The 15,172-nt window shown below is 39.6% G+C and overlaps 1 protein-coding gene, 1 long non-coding RNA gene and 1 pseudogene across 2 annotated transcripts in view; all 3 read right to left on the bottom strand.

The window, feature by feature from the left end:
* The window catches only part of LOC140924805 (uncharacterized), a 39,208-nt gene that overhangs the window by 16,561 nt on the left and 7,475 nt on the right, over positions 1–15,172 (bottom strand). The window lies entirely within an intron of this gene.
* Positions 1,311–2,820, bottom strand: LOC140924956 (dynein axonemal heavy chain 7-like; annotated as a pseudogene).
* LOC140924868 (uncharacterized) lies at positions 2,931–13,235 on the bottom strand. Its single transcript, XR_012164352.1, has 3 exons — positions 12,920–13,235; positions 7,408–7,537; positions 2,931–3,089 (listed from the first exon to the last, which is right to left on the bottom strand). It is a non-coding gene; the product is annotated as an uncharacterized lncRNA (long non-coding RNA).

Genomic DNA, 15,172 nt, shown 5'->3' with positions numbered 1-15,172 from the left:
AGACAAACTATTTTCTATTTCATTTTGAACATTTCATTCAGCTGCGTATCGCGGACACCCAGGCCTCTCGGTTTAAACTGGCGTTAGGAGAACAGGAAGGTCGCCTATGATTGTTACGTATATATCGTTGGTTCCGGCCATCGCCGCGTAAAGGATGAACAAACAAACTGGCGCTGGTAAAATAACCTTCGGGTCTATGCCGAATTTGACGGAAAAAACCCTTGACTGAGAAGCTCTTAGACAATGACTCTGAATGCCGCGAGGATTGTGAATATGATAACGAATATAATAATCATTGTAGTATAGAAGTGAAAGTGTTTTTGCAGATGTCGTGCGATGAATATCCCCTCAGACCAAAAAGTTAAAAAAAATCTTGCGGTAAAGGAGGGCGGAAAGTTAACAACTTGGTCAAAAATAACACACGCCCCGGAGTATTGTTAAATCCATTCCGCTCAGTATATTTACTACTTGTCAATACTAAGAAAGTAAGAGCGTATTTACAGCGTACAGACCATACTTGTTGCTACTCCAGCTTGAATAAAGCAAACAATATCAGTCGGTTCTAACTTCAAGATATAAACGTTACCACCATAAACTGAATGAGGACTATATACAAGTTGTACGTTAATTCTGCATAGCTCACTTGTTGAGTGCACGTTAATACTGCATGTAACACTCCCTTAATCATCCAACTGGCAAAGAAGAGCCACACCACGCATGATCCAATGGGACTGTGGCTGATCAGATGGCAGGCGCATGTCCATCACAAAGTTAGTGGAGTGGCCTGTGGTAGAGAGCGTACCTCTCCTCTCGCTTGTTTTGTAAACAGGGGAGACAAAATGTAGCCTGTCAACTATGTCTTCCTTCTTGCAGGGTTAGAGCCACATAACAGCCACTCTGTCATACAAAGCTTTCCCGTGCGACTCTCCAATCACTCTCTTTTCTCTATCCCATCGAGAGCCTTCCATGGACAAGCCGATCACATAGACACTGTCCTGGGGTGGAGTTTCGTAATTTTTTGTCTTCAAGAACCTCGAAGTTAGCCTTCCCGCAGACGTCTTTTGGGGTTCGTTTGTCACGCATTCTTTTCTCCCCAAAATGAATGCGTGACGAACGAACCCCAAAGGACGTCTGCGCGGAGGCCACCTCGAACTCGTTAGGAGATCAACAGGAATGGTGCATTTTTTGGCGTAGTTCTGTTTTGATCCCGTTCAGAGAAGGCCTGGGTGAAGAAAAATCCAGATACCCAAAACATGGGAGGCGCTCCAATGTCATACCACTCTTGAAGAAACTTGAGGCGAGCAATCAGATCATTGACGTAAACTGCTGAGTGGTTTAAGAGATGGGTAGGACTTCTTCATCCACACACCAGGGATTTTGCCTTTAAGGATGCCGCCAGTCACCTCCTGTAGTTCAGAGAGCATACCAACCAGGCCCTGGGATCATATAAAAGGTCGGGTAAACCGTCTTACTGAGTCCCATTCCTAAACACGCAGCGGAAACTACTTCCTGTAAGTGCGCCTACCCCATAGAAAAAGGAGCAAAATATATACCCGGCAGGGAGGGGTAAGAGGAAACGGTAACATGTCTCGGGTAGATTTCCTAGACACAAGTGTAATGTGCAACATATCACCCAATATCGCACACAGATGAACGCACAATGATTTGAAATAACGGAGGTTGCCTGACGTACTATTTCCACCTTAGGGGAAACTGTATTTACTGCTTTCAGTCAGCGATAAGTTCGAGAGGGTCCAGTAATACAGTCAACTCTCTTTAAACAGACATCAAGAGTTAGTCTCTGTCTTATTTGACTCTCTATGCATTGGACACCTAGAGTAAGTCATTTTCAGTCATTTTCTCTGACTCTCTATAAGACGCGCAGACACTTCCCGTCGCAATAACCACAGTCTGCCTTAGAGACTGTAAAGGAATAAAGATTCTACTTCACGTTTAGTCAAAACTTCAAACAATAACTCTATAAAAATAGCTATTCAATTTATCTGAAGGTTCACTCACCTTAACAGCTTTCTGTATGTTGATAAGCGAAGATCGCATGACTTCTCGTTAGTCTGTTAAACCTGACCATTTCCTGCACCAATACCGTGTTCATACTCTGCGTATAGGTGGTAGGGTATTTCCGCAGTGCCGCTTCCGTGTCAAAGTTCTTCTGTAAAATATCCTCAGCCACTCCAGAGAGTATCTCGTCGTCGGATTTTCCACCTTTGGCGGAAGTTCGAGACTGCGTCAAAAGGATGCTGTTGAACAACGGTTGGGTTTCCCGTTGGTTCTTACTGATGCTTACATTTGGCGTGCATTCCAAATACCTCAGGATGCGGAAGGCTACGTCCATACTCGATGTACGATGCGTAGTCGCCTTCTTTAGGAGCAAAGTAGCTGCCTCTTGGCAAAAACTTCTAGTCTTTATTGTCTATGATGGCCGCGCAGTAGAACTTATCCTGGATTGTCAACAGGGTTCGTCCATCACGTTACACGGCCTCTGTAGTTGCATTCTCTCGTGAGGCGGCTCAGAGGGGCAACCTGGGCGTCCTGTAACGCAAAAACATGCACCAGCGCACATTAAAACAGTAAGGACGAAACCTATATACAGGCGATTCGCTCTGACCGGACACCTCTAATTAACAATCATTCCACGAGTGCGCGTTGGCTGCAATCATTTCATATCCAAACAAGCGCGAGTGGAATAATTACCTTATTAAAAACGCCCACAAAATATCGAGAATTCTTTCCGACTTTATTTGTAAAAACAACCGACTATCAGTTTGTTTTTAATTTTGAGCAGACGAGTACGGTTACCATTTTTGGAGAGCATGGTATAATGGCTCATATACCATAATGGCTAAGCCAATCAGAGTTCTAGAATTGCATTATTCAATGATTCAGGTTTTAATATAGTGTAATTACCTGATAATGATACCATTCTGAATAGAGAAACTGTCAGTTGGTAACCCAGCATGTTCCAGTCGCTTATCTTCACAGGGTCTCCCAAAGTCTCCGGTCACCGAGAAGTCATTCGAACAGGGGATGTTGGTGTCACGGAAAGCTTTCACCCACTCTGCAGTTTGTTGCTGAAAAGAGAAAATACTTCCTTAAAACAAGAGAAATCATTAGTCTCGCTTGCGCAAGCAGCGAGACTCATAATCGGCAACGCGTTTTTTTTCGTATTTAGGACACAAAAGGAGAGTCACGTAAAAGAGCACAACGAAGGCGTGAAAAGCCAAATTAAAGAGATCAAGGAAGACATAAACAAGCTCGGCAACGATGGTTTTAATGTCGAGGTCAAGCTGGATGAGCTCGAGCAGTACGCGCGAAGAGACTGTCTCGAAATAACCGGTATTCCGGTCGTACCTAATGACAGCCCAGCGTTGCTGGTGAAGGAAATGTCTGAGATTATGGGAGTGAACGAAAACGATATATCGATCGCTCATCGTTTACCGCCAACGAAGAAAGTGAAAGATCGACTAATTGTCAAGTTCACTCGAAGAGAGAAAACAGACGAAATTTACAGTCAGAGGAAAAACTTAAAATCTAAGCGGACTAAAGATCTCCCGTCTGTGGTCTGCGAGCCGGAATCTGCAGTTGTAAGTCATAAAGCACAAATTCATGTCAATGAAAGCTTAACGCCACACAAAAAACGACTACTGGGCAGAATCTTACAATTCAAGCGCCACCACAACTACAAGTTTATTTGGACGGCTAACGGTAAAATAATGCTGAAGAAAACGGAGAGCTCCACGACGAAATGTTTCGTAACCCATGGGGAATTCGAAGAGTTTCTTGACAAGCTCAATTAATTAGCTATCATTTTAATGACTTTTATAAACTTATATTACTACGGAGGCAAAAATGGCTGATTACCAGGAAAACGTAAGTAGTTGTTTACCATTTTATGATTTAACTGATGGAGAATTTCATGCTATGTTTGGCAGCTGGCCGGATAGGCGTCATGATCTTGGCCTTTACGATCTCCTCCCACATCCAAATAAATTCGACGAGTGCGACCCAGATTTAATGTTAAATACCCCCTGCTCAGAATATTATTCAGTCCGTAGCTTTAATAAAATGCTTGTAATTTCAGACGCAAAATCGTTTTCAATTCTTCACTGTAATATCAGAAGTTTATCTAAAAACCTAAATCTATTAGAAGAACTATTATGCTCCCTTGACTCCAAGCTGGATATACTTGGAATTACAGAAACTAAATTAGGTGAGAAGTCTATTTCTAATGTAAGTATCAAAGGCTATAATTTTTTTCACACGGACTCGCCAACAAACGCAGGTGGAGCTGCTTTATATATAGCTAATAATCTTAAAGCTGTACCTAGCCCTGACATTAAATTTGACGTAGCGCTAGTTGAATCCTGCTGGGCAGAAATTGATGCTGGTGAAGGTAAAAGGAAGATCATAATAGGTTGTATCTACATAGACTACGAGTAGTACCCCATTTGTCTTCAGGGATAGTAGAGCGAGCGAAACGCGAGCGCGCGTGAAAATCCCCCACGCGAGAAAGGCGACTCTCTCCCCGCTGCGTGTCGCCTTTTCTCGCGTGGGGTGATTTTCACGCGCGCTCGCGTTTCGCTCGCTCTACTATTCCTGAAGACAAATGGGGGACTACTCGTAGTCTAGTATCTACAAGCATCCCACCTGTAATTTAGAATAGTTTCGCAACCAACTAAATGATAAAATCAAACCAATTAATCCCAATAGACACAAAATTTACATCTTTGAATATATGAATATAAATTTCCTGAAATTCAATGAACATACTCAAACTGAAGAGTTTTTAGATATGCTTTATGCCAATAACATCTTGCCGATCATTACTAAACCTACGAGGCTTACTGATCACACAGCAACACTCATTGACCATATATATACTAGGGTATCTAAAAGATAGTAATGCTGCGGCACATTCTGTTGATACTGGCATTAGTTAGGCAGTGAGACTTAAAAGAATCAAAAATGACATGGAATGTCCTATTTACATGTTGGAAAGTACTAGAATAATTACTATCAGTCTATAGAAAGAACTCGTGGGAACGTTGTTTAGAAAATGATCAAGTGGTTATCAACTCTGGTTTTCCCAGGAAATAATAGAAATTCAGATCGTTTATCCATATATTTAATATACGGTGCACGATATTTTCTCTGGAAACACAATACTTTTCTTGCTGTTTGTTGCACTTTATTAAGTAACAGTTATTTAGCTATATTTATAGAAAACAACAACACAAAAAACGGGAAAAAAAAGAAAGAAGGAATAAATAACTCAGCAGGATTCGAACCCGGCACCTTCGACTCGACGCGATTACAGTTAACCACTATACCACAGAGACTGCCTACGTAATCATTGGGAAAACTCTTTCATTTTATTCCTTTTCCATGAAACTTCCGCCGGCAAGATGATCGCCAGCCGCATTAACCGAGCTATTAACAGTGAAAAAACAATGTAAACGCATATTCCATGGCAATAAATGAATAAAAGAACATAATTGTGCTTTTCAAAACGCCGATACACGTCCTCGTCTGCAAAGTAGGACACAAAACATATGTTTTGTTATCTCGATTTCCACTGTTATTTTGAAGCGAATGGTCAAAATCACATCCATTTTCGGCTCATACAGTCTCTTAAGAATAGCATTGCATGACATTTTCTCACTTTCGGCTCATACAGTTTCTTAAGAATAGCATTGCATGACATTTTCTCACTTTCACATCACCTTCTAGCAAGCTGGGATTTGTATATCCCCCGCCGGGTTGCGGAGTCGAAGAGCAAAAAAGGCTCTTGAATTGAAATCCAATCCTCAAGTAAACCATCGTACTCATCTGAAAGACTCCTGCGTGTCTTAAAATTTGGTAAGACCTCTAACCTTGCTGTAGAAAATTTGCCACAAAGAAAACTCTAAGTCTCAGCAGCGAACGATGCACTCTCACCCACCGAACTTCCCCGTGTTTTTATTTGAGTTGTTCGTGGCGCAATGCACTCTGGTTGAATGCAATGCATTGTGGTAAAAAGTGTGGTCAAATGCAATGCATTGTGGTAAAAAGTGATGAATTCGAGAATTCGTCGCCCCTTATATATTTCTTTTAAATCCTGATTATGTTGCTGCTCGCTCTCTTCGGTCGCTCCACAGCAACAAATTGTTTACAAAATTTCACAGCAGGAATCCTGACAGTTGATATAACAGATCATCTTCCGATTTTCTGCTTAGTCAGAACCCAGCCTACACGGAATAATAGTAACAAAAAATATTTTCGAGACTACTCTAAATTTAATAAAGATCTATACTTAGATGATATAAAACTGATTGATTGGCACGAAATCCTCAACCCAGAAAAGAATCTAAATGAAAAGGTACAGGAGGCAATTAATACCCTGAATAGAATTGTAGACAAACATGCGCTTATCAAGGTGGCTAGCCAAAGCAAGCAAAGGCAACTTAATAAGCCATGGCTCACTATGCTAACATCGGTAAAAAGGAAACAGAAAATGTACCGTACCACTCGAAAATAAAATTCATGCCACTCGAAAGTAAAATTCATATCCTCGCACCTCCGTGTAATATCCTCTTTTTATCCGTATCTAACGTATGGATTAATGAGCTGGGGTACCCCATACCAAAATAAATTAAATAAAATCAAAGTAAGTCAAAATAACTGTATTCGCTCCACCTTCTTTGCAAACAAGAGAGAAAATCCCACACCATACTTTACACTATTAGAAATCTCAAAGTTAGAGAATATCTTTAAATTAAAAATTGGTGCTCTTGTGCATAAAATTCAATATCAAAAAAAGGATACACCTCCTGCCCTCTATGACTTAGTTCAACCGGCTTCAGATGTCCATAATTATAATACTAGGTATGCCACTAATCAAAACCTTTGCAGACTGTTTTCCAGAACTAATTATGGCCTAGCAAGGTTTAGTGTAGTGGCATCACAGACCTGGGAAGCAACACCTACGAAAATTAAGTGTCTCTCCTCAAACAGTTTTAAAAAAGAATATAAACTCTTTCTACTTGACAGTCAGGCATCTTGAACAACTCTAATCTGTTATTTAGCACTATTTAATTGATTATTTAATTTAAATAGTTTTTTATAAGTACTGTGTAACCTCCACCCACTTGTAACTGCTCTGTGGTAGTAGCCAACTCGAAAGCTTGGCTCCTTTGGCTGTTACACACTCTTTTCCTTTGTTATGTTTAATTCAATGTATAGTTAGCTCTGTTTTAACTTCTTCTTTTTTTTTCTTATTGTTGTTGTGTTGTAATTGAATAATTGTGAATAAATGAACTTGAACTTGAACTTGGACAGTCTATTGCGAGTCTCGATTCGCGACTCGATTAGCAATTTATTTACTCTAAGAAAATTAGGAGAGTTGTTTACCTTGTCTTCAGGGTTGCCTTCTCTTGCTGATCTTGTTATCCAACAGTCATTCCTGTGAGTTGTTTTGCAGGTTGCCATTCTATTCCACTTCACCAAGAATCTCAAATATGTGATGCAATGTTGTCAATCACTAAAAGAAAAATTGACAAAAATTAACTTGATTTGATTAGTATTTTAAAGAACGGAACTTGTTTAAGAGTTTTTTAGACACCTTATCTCATGTCAGGTCAGTTGGTCAGGTTAAGAGTCCATAATTTGTATTTTGAATGGAAATTTAACTGCTTTTACATCCTTATTATCAAGGTGTCCATAAAAGCAAGGTGTTCACATGGCCAGAATTGACTTTACTAGGGGGTTCCATTTCCGGGGTGGAGACACTCCCTCATTTGGTCTAGACAGGGATGTTGCGCTGTACAGGGTATGGTTTTCAGGGTCTTCAGTCTTTCCCACTATTTTGTGTCTTGAACAGGGAGTGTTTTTGAACTGGAAGCCTTTAAAAGAGTACGTGTGAAGGCTGCAGGTTCCATGAAATTAGCATGAAAAAATTACCTAATTCTGTATGCAACACCTTACTAATCAGGGTTACAGTTGAACCTTGATTATCTGGACTTTTCAATTATACACACTTGTTTTGCTGGTCCTGTTTTTCATGAATATTTACCCTTTAAGCCCTAAGAGTGATCAGCATCAAGTTTCTCCTTGTAATATGAATGCCTTGTAAAACAGAGTGGTCACTAGCAAGGCTGCTGCCTAACGGGTGCCTGGTTTCCAGAGGTGCCTACGATTTACCGTCGGGGGACCAAAATTTCAAACAGGGAGCCCAAACAGGCACCTAAAACATATGATTCTCAGGTTTAACTTCCAGTGAACAAACAACAAAATTCCCTGCTCATTCTGCACTTTTGATACGACAAAGGAAAACATCATTTGATCGTCGGCCATAGGCAAAAAATAATATATTACCGCAGATAAAAGGTAAACAAACAGCACTTATGTCTTGAAATTCGCTTCTGTGACTTCTGCTGCAGAGCAGTTTAGGTTTCTCCTCTGACAATGGTGTCAAATGAATAATTTAATAGTCTTTGAAAAACCTTCAATAATAAAATCATGACTTTTCCTTCAGCGTTAGAAACGTTAGGTCGCTACTGCATGAGGTAAAAACAGAGAGAAAGTCGCGATCCGTGGAAAAGCACGCTGGTTTCAAATTACACGTAACATTGGTATGCTATGAACTTTTGCAAGTTTGTAGCGTTTTCTTTCTTGCTAAGAACACAAATGGTACACTTGGAGGTTTCTTTTATCATTTATTCAGCGTTATCTATGCCTTCCTTTGCTGTACATTTTGTGAGAACTTTTGAAAGGCTCACAAGAACATTTCAGATTTTAAAAACAATGTGTGATTCCAGAAAATATCCATACCCCTCCCATGGATGGTTCTTCCGATTAGACCCCCCCACCCCCTCGGAATTTCTGTTCCAGAGGGGTCATGTATAACCCCCCCACCCCCCAGATTCAAGATCATATCTCAAACTCTTTTTAATTTATGCTGTCGCGTGCGATGCCTGTAAAATAATACAAACCTTCACAAATATAAAAACAGTTGTGATAGTTCAAAAGATAGACTTGATACAAAAATACTAAGTCAATATTCCAAACTTCCAGATAAAAACCTTTTGTTGATCCTTTTTTATCACTTAAAAGCTTAAACTTAACTTCACTCAAATTGTAGACGCAAGTTCCGTTGGTCCGTGCATTCAATGTATATGTGAATGGTTATTGTTACATTTCTTGAGAAATAAATTGCGGGAGTTCCTGAAATCCTTTTGAGTGGTGAGTATAAAAAATGCTGGTTTCTCAAAACTCGAGACTCGGTTTTCGTGTTTCAAAACTCGATTCGTTTGAGGCTCAAGTATTGTTCCAGTTTTGTCTCGTCACACAATGCTCCTTTTAAGCCTTCCCGACTTATGTAGGAAGATCGAAGGGCCTCTGCTCGCAGGGTATAAATTGAGAAACAACAACAACTTCAAAGATAGATCTTTCCAGTGATATCTCATTTTGGATATTCTGACTAATCCTGTCAGAGTTACACTTCTTAAAAATGGTAACATTTTGGGGAAAAACCCACTGCCAGTTCCCTGTTTACATACTACTCTTTGAAGATTAATTTGCCTCTTTCCTAAAAAGTTAACCAGCCACAATTCCATGCAAAACAAGGATGATAAAGTGGGCAACAAAACTGCTAATAAACAACTTAGAAAGGCAAAGGAAAAAAAGAGAGCAAGAGAGAAAGATTGAAATAGATTCGCAAAAAAAGGTCCAAATTTTGGCTTTTGCACACACGTGATTAGTCGAAAAACATGCCTTTTTCCTTGCAAAACTCTTTTTTAGCCTTTCTTATGCTAATTAGCCGAAAACCAGTCGAAAGAAGAGGAATTGGTGAAAAATGCAGTTTTTTTCGCTACTCGATAGCCGTCACCAAAATAATGGTTAATAAAGTTACTGATCATTTTTAATTGGGTTCCTAGAAATGTGGCTCGTGCTCCTAACTTTTTCCTTCTAATTTTCTTAGGCAGCAGCCTTGCACTAGAATTACAGACGTGATCACACAAGATCAATTTGCTTGATATTTTATCAACTTCTCCCCTCTACTTCTGTGGGAAATGAATAGGGGCAACAAATGAGAATTTAAATTTGGATGTTAGAGTTCAAAGGGTTAATTAAAGATGTGATCTTGAAAAATTGAAACAATTAAAAGTTCATTAATCCTTCCAAACGTCTGTTTAAAACACTGTTTTAATCGGTTTCGCTTTGAAAAAGCGCAAGCGACACAAGATGAACAATTATTCAGCTGAATTCTAATATGCTCAATTGTTATGTTGCTAAGAAAATGTCATGCTTGATTCCACATTGGTTCGATCATAAACTCAAATGACTACTATATTCTATGCAATGAGAGCAGTCTGTTATTTCAATAAAGGATAAGCAAACCATTATTTCACATTTGGAGAAAAGTGAAAAAGGAACAAATTTAGCACTCAAGTTTAAAATCAGCAAGCAGCAGATCTCAGATATACGTAAAAACAAAGAGAAGATCCTGAAATTCACTGAAAGTGTTGAGACAAGTGTAGGATTGAAAATACAGGTTTTAAAGGCTTCAGCAGCACACCTCTATACCATTGTAGGAAAATCAGCTTACCCAAAGGGTAAGATATTATTCTTTAGTAAAATCCAACTCGTGATCTATTATCTATGCTGCATTCTGATTGGTTGGGCTACTACTAGGCTATATGTTATAGCCCACTAGTACCAAAAAGCGCCGGCTTTTTGGCAGCAAAAAAGGATTAAAGTCTAGCTTTAACTAGCTCAAGTTGTTTTGTGTTGATATCTTTGACCAACTAGTTAGATTTTGCTAAGACAATTATTTCTCTTGCCCTCATGGCCTCTGAGTCAATAGCCAATTCGGCCTTCAGCCTCATGGGCTATTGACTCAGAGCCCATTCAGCCTCAAGGAATAATTGTTAATAAGTTTAATACCTAATATCTGTGAGGAGCTTCACACAAATGTGCAGCCTATTACTACACATATTTTAGCAACATGGCCTTGAAAAAGCAACATAAGGCTAGACCAAATTGCAACATGGGTAAATACCAACCGGGCAGAGGAACCTGGCCTACTCCTCAAAATGGGAAATGACCATACTTGAAATACAGACTAGGGACATACATACCCCCCCCCCCCCCCACCCCCCATACTTGTCCAACACTCTAACAAACTTATGCATGGCTTTGTTTATTTCTCATTGTATTTTTTGTTCTTTATTCTTATACTTTTGTACAGAATTTTTATGACAATACAATGCCATGCATAAATTTGTCAGAGCATTGGACAACCCTCCTCCCATCCAAGAGCAGACCTCTCAAGTCTCACGGTTTTGAGGACAATCTCATGCTCTCACGATGAGGCACAAAAATCTCACGGTAAACAGATTCACAAGCCGATGGAATACACTTTTTTTTAAACTTTTTTCCTTCAAAAAATTGATTTTCATGCGTCAATTACGTAGAAATCCACAGTTCTCAGGCATATTCATCTCCATTCATCATATTTGATCGTCTTGTTGACAAGATAAATGCCAAATAAGGTTATCATTACCAGTTTGTCGCATTTAAATACGTCTCGAACACAATGTCAAAATGGTGGGAAATGAAAATTCATCAGGCAACGACAAAGTTCAAAACAGGATGGGAAGCTTCGTATCCTGCTAAACGTATTCTTAGCAATCCATTTCATTTTTATGTCTTCCCTACACCTGGTTTTAGTTCTTTTTGATGCCGTCGATAAACCTCCAGGTTTCTCCCCAAATCTCCAGGTTTTTTAACCTTGATCTCCAGGTTTTTGGTCTTTTGGGGTTAACAGGTCTGCAAGAGGGCCTCTTGTTAGTGAAGCCCACATTAAGCGAACACCCTATATTATATTAAGTGAACGAATGGCTCACTTTGTTTGAAGACTTTCTTCCCATTTTTACTGCCAAACGAGCCTGTATTGATGGTTTTCACAGTGACGTCATCAGATTGCAAAGTCAAAAAAGCGAGGTTTCACGAATTCTTATTTACACTAGGTTGAAGATAAATAGGAAATAAATCTTTGTACAAGTTTCCAGCCCCGAAGCATGTTCTATTCGAAAATAGAACGATTTGAACTTCCGAGTTTTCACAGTGCATGACACCAAAATAAGAAATTGATGTCTCATTGAAAAATGTCTCTCCTCTTGATTTTCAGCAGTTTAACCATTTCAAGTATTAAAAGATGTGTTTATGCGCACATATGCTAGCTCTCGAGTGAAAAGGAAGAACTTTTATGGAAAAAGTGAACTCCAGATGTTTTTGTTGATTTCCGGCGGCCATAATGGTGGACAGTTCCTGTCCACCAAAGGGGCGTCTCCATACAAAGCTCTACAAAGGTGCGTGAAATGTTTCGGCAAATAACTCAGAAACTGTGGGCCACAAAGACCAGAGATTTGGGCAAATTGTTTATACATTAGTCTTTTATAACCTTTCATTTCTTTGGCTTCTTCCTATGGACGGTGTCTAATTTATTTTTTTGTGCCGGGTTTATTGCGTGACAGTGAAAACGAAGAATTCAGGGGAACACCAACTAAGGTAACGTAGGTATCCACAAATAGGTGGTTTTCACGTTACGTCATCGCCGCCATGCGGTGGACGGTAAACAAAAGATCGCTCATTAGCTCACTTTGTTTGTCGACCAGCATTTGTTCATTTCACCATTGTTATTTGTGTCTCCCGAGATTGCATGAAAACAACCTATTACAGGTTTGACTGTAGATGGGGATGGTAAAATGTCCGGAGAAGGGCTACCTTAAAATTACCTGATAGTGATCAGATTTAAAACATTAGCTTAATCCTTTCACTAACATTATCTAAATATTTCATGCTCATGAGACCAACATTTTCTGTGTTAAAGCCTTAAAATTTAAGTTAAGCTTGAGCATACCTCACAAGACCAGTGCGGGAGCTTCTGCCAAGCCACGTCCGTGAATTTCTATGCCATAAATAAAGCTAAGTGTTGACGAATAAGTTAAAGATCCGATCGAGGTGATATACGAGTACCTGGAGTCTAAAAATGTCACTTTAGGTCCAATTTAACTACAAACATGTTCTGCGTGCACCGTCGCCATATTTATTTCTTTTAGTGCCCAGTCTCAATTAGCGCGCGAGTTTCGCGCGCGAGCTTTCAGAGCACTCGTTTCGCGTTTCTCGGGTACTCGATCGAAAACGCGATCAAACGCGATCGACGTTTTCATGAAATATCAAGGTTTATGGGTGAGAAAAAAGTAAATTTTATCCTAACAAATAAGTAATGAAACCAGCCTATTGACAAACCAGAAAGCAACCTCGTTCCCAGGTTCTCTCTCCTTACTGACGACATAAAATTCCGAAAATAAGCCCCGGGGCTTATATTTTTCAAAGGCCCTTTTTGAGGGGCTTTTATTCGGAGGGGCTTATGAACGGAGGGAAATTTGCGTTTCAAAATCGATTGGGCTAGCTTGTAGTGAGAAGGAAATTTACCATTTTTACTTTGTTTTACTTTGTATTCGAGGGCAAATTCCAAGTACAAGCCCCCCCCGGGGGTGGGGCTTATATTCGGAGGGGCGATTTAACGGAGGGTTTTTTGCGTTACGATTTTGGGGGGCTTATATTTGGAGGAGCTTATACATGGAGGGGCTTATTTTGGGAATTTTACAGTAATCGAACCTTAGTTACCAACAGTAAGTGAAAAATCCTTCGTGTAAAACTGAAGTGTATATATAAAGGCATCAGTCCAATAAATACGGAATGAAAATTTTACTTCCCGCTTAAAGGTAGAAGTAACTTCTCAACCAAATGATTTATTTCAAGTGATGTTATAATATTGAAAAACTAAGAAACACACAAGCAGTTCTGAGTATTCCAAAGGGATTTGCACCTATGATCTTCCAGGACATCTATGAGAAACTCGGGGAGCGATATGCCATACCCGGGATGCCATACAACTAGACTGATGTGTGTGTTCAAAATCGTGGCAGACTTTTGCTGCTTTTGATATATAATTATCATTCACACCTATCACTGAACCTGTGATAGGATGAGCTGCTGAAAATTGGCAATCTTAAGAACATAGTTGTATGACCGAGCATAGCAAGAAGTGTCATACCTCAGCGGTGGAAGTTCGTCTGTACAATTTGAAGAGGGTTTCAGTCTAAAACGCCTTTTAAGAGACTTTTGTATACTATTGAAATAAAACTTTGGGTTTGAACCCTAACCCTGTTCAGTAAGTAGTCTCTTCTCTTAAATGAGCGCTTTAGCACAGAAAACAGCTAACCTACCCTATTTATAACAGAACTCTAGTCAGATGCGTAAATCTAATGGAAATGAGCTAACAAATTATACAAAGACGCTGAAACGATTGATAGGCAGGCTCATTTCTAAGAAAACCAGAACGACATACCTGGAGAGAGTTTAGAATTTGCCGACATTCTAAAGATCTCAAGTCCGTTTCATAAACCGGGTTCATAATGCTGTAAGAGGACCAACTCGGAATAAAGTCCAGCTTAAATTCTGGTGAGCACCCACCCATTCATTGCTGTCAGTTTTTTAGTTACGTTTGAAAAAAAAGGATCTCCCCTCGCAGGTAAGACGTAGGGTAGGGCAGAGGATTGAAAAACGCCCCATTCAAAACGGGAGAATACAATTTCGTACATCGCCTGAGTTGTTAATCCTTATCAGTCACTAATCACAGAGGGTCTTTCGATATATTAAAATTCAGCTCGATAGCGAGTCTGGTCCTCTAAGAGTCGCCATCAGGCTAAATTGTTGTAGAGCTTTCCGCTAAACACTGTCAATACTATAAAACAGTCCGGGAGGGGGGGGGGGGGGAACAGTAATCAATGAAACATTGTGGTGGTGAATGATCTCAGGCAAATAAAAAAAAAGCTTAAAAACAATACTGTTATTAACGTATTGACGCAAGGCAGGGGCACCCAACGACGGTTTTCTGTAAAATATCTGTTCGGAGAATCAAATATTGCCTAGAATTTTCTTTTATTTGAGGACAGCTAAAAATTTCTAGATGACCGTTCCATTCATGTACAATTTTCGGAAATAAATTCCCTACGATGTTCTAAAGTAAGTTTAATTTTTCACATTTCACTCCCTAGGTTAGGCTATTTTCGTAGAAAAAAGGAAACTTACAATTATTTTCGGATTC

Source organism: Porites lutea, chromosome 14 (genome assembly GCF_958299795.1).
Source record: "Porites lutea chromosome 14, jaPorLute2.1, whole genome shotgun sequence".
NCBI classification, from domain to species: domain Eukaryota; kingdom Metazoa; phylum Cnidaria; class Anthozoa; order Scleractinia; family Poritidae; genus Porites; species Porites lutea.
The sequence above is the reverse complement of the archived record's forward strand: the minus strand, read 5'-3'. Positions and strand labels throughout refer to the sequence as shown.